The sequence below is a fragment of the Tupaia chinensis genome, unplaced genomic scaffold (assembly GCF_000334495.1).
Source record: "Tupaia chinensis unplaced genomic scaffold, TupChi_1.0 Scaffold000131_1, whole genome shotgun sequence".
NCBI classification, from domain to species: Eukaryota; Metazoa; Chordata; class Mammalia; order Scandentia; family Tupaiidae; genus Tupaia; species Tupaia belangeri.
In genome coordinates, this window is record NW_006159600.1 from 543,236 (window position 1) to 545,413 (window position 2,178).

Consider the following 2,178-nt stretch of genomic DNA (forward strand, 5'->3'; position numbering starts at 1 on the left):
CTTCTGCATAGGAAGTCAGACTCAACATGACTGACTATAGTTCAAATCCAGTTCCAGTGGCTTTTAAAAAAAAAAGTAAAAAAAGAAAAAAGAAATGAATAAATAAATAAAATAATTCATTTTTAAAAATAAATAGAAGGGAACCAGCAGTTAGCGTAATGGCTATGTCGCTGGACTCCCACGTAGTCGACCGCGGTTCGCGTCCTGGACCCGGTGGCTTAAAACTCACGCCGGGCGCGTGTGCGTGCGTGCCCAAGATCCTGAGAGGAGAATGGAGGAGAAGGGATTGTGGCGTGACCATCCCCCCTGGGGGGTGATTTCTCGCTTTCTGTCTGTCTGGCGAGCGCACGTGCCCTACGGTGAAAATCTCCCCAAAAAATAAATAAATCAATAAGTAGAATTAAATAAATAATTCTTTAAAAAATACAATTTAATTAAGAAAAAAAAAGCTATGGAGCCAGTAGGTGGCATGGTAGTTAGGACGCTGGACTCCCACATGGCCAACCACGGTTCAAGTCCTGGACCTGGCAGCTTGCTTTCTCGCTTTTCTTCTCTCTCTGGTGAGTGCACATGCCTTATATAAAATTTTAAAGTAATAGTAATAAATAAAAATTCAATTATTGGTGCTGTCAAGTGGTGTGGTGGCTAAAGGTGCTGGATTCCCACATGGCCGACCGCAGTTCGAGTCCTGGACCTGGTGGCTTGCTTTCTCACTTTCCCTTTCTCTCTCTCTCTGTCTCTGTGTGATCAAATTAAAAAAACAATAACATATGGAATTAAATAAGTAAATGTTTTTTAAAAATTAAACTGTTTAAAGACAAAGATAAATGACCTATCTCAGAGTTTCTGGGGCCCCAGGGGTGAGCCACGGTGCCATAGTTGCTCCCACATAGGGAAGTCCTGGGTCTGAGGACGCCCCGGCACACCCAGGCACCTGGGCCCTGATCCCAGCTGCTGAGGTGGGCAGGTTGCAACATGAAGATCCTGGGGTGCCTCTGCCTCAGGAGAAATAAATAAACAAACAAAAAGAGCCTCTGAAATGGCCCCATAGCCCAGAGGTTGAGGCAGCTGGATCCCACATGGCCAACGACACTGGGCACATGCAGGTGCGCACCCAAATCCTCAACACGGGGAGAGCTGGAGGACCGATGGCAGCATGGCCGCGCCCCGCCCCCGGGGGTGCTTCCTCCCTCCTGTCTGTCTGTCTCTGGTGACCACTGCGCCCTCTGGCAAGTAAGACGGTTTCTATTCATGGGGCGGGGAATGACAGAACAGGTGAGCAGGCAGCAGGTGAGAAGGAGAGAAGGGCTCGGAAGCAGGAAAACGGCTGTGGGAGGAGGAAGGCTGGGAGGGGGCGGAGCGTTTCGTGGGTCCTCAGGGAAAACCTTAGGTGACAGCTGAGCATGAGCTTCAAGACGCTGAGGGGGAGACCAGCAGTTAGCGTAATGGCTGTCGCTGGACTCCCACGTAGTTGACCGCGGTTCGAGTCCCGGACTCGGTGGCTTAAACTCACGCCGGGTGCATGTGCGTGCGTGCTCAGGATCCCGAGAGGAGAATGGAGAAGGGATTGCGGCGTGGCCATCCCCCCTGAGGGGTGATTTCTCGCTTTCTGTCTCTCTGTCTCTCTCTGTCTGGTAAGCGCACGCGCCCTATAACAAAAACCGCTCAAAAAAAAAAGAAAAAAGAAAAATGTTAAACCTGCCTGAAAGTTAGGTAATAAACAGTCCAGAGGATACTCAGGTCAAGACGCACAGGGGGTTATTTTTCTTATCTGACGGGAGAGCTGAAGGAAAACAGTGTAGGCCGGGTACTGACTTCACCATGCGGTCTCACAAGCAGGCTCTCTCGGGTCACCATCCCACTGATCTCAGCACACTGGTTTTGTTCTCATGGTCGCAGACCGGTTCCCGCATCTCTGGGCATCACGCTCCCTGTCCTAGGAGAGAGAGAGAAAAAAAAAAGTAGAGCCAAAAGCCTGTCATGAGGCTTTGCTTGGGAAGGGTACACTCCAGGGACTTCCACCTGTGTCTCTGGAGCGGCCAGCCCGTGACGAAGGCCAGCAGCTGCCCCACTGTGACGTAGCTGTAGAGGTACGCAGAACCGGGGCCTGGGACCCGGGCCCCGAACTCGGCATAGCAGAGTCCAGACAGCACCGTCGGCAGGGCGGGCGCCCAGAAG

General features: G+C 51.4%; 1 protein-coding gene across 1 annotated transcript in view; it reads right to left on the reverse strand.

Annotated features, from left to right (window-relative positions):
• LOC102495936 (cationic amino acid transporter 3-like) overlaps nucleotides 1-2,178 on the reverse strand; it is a 12,303-nt gene that overhangs the window by 7,048 nt on the left and 3,077 nt on the right.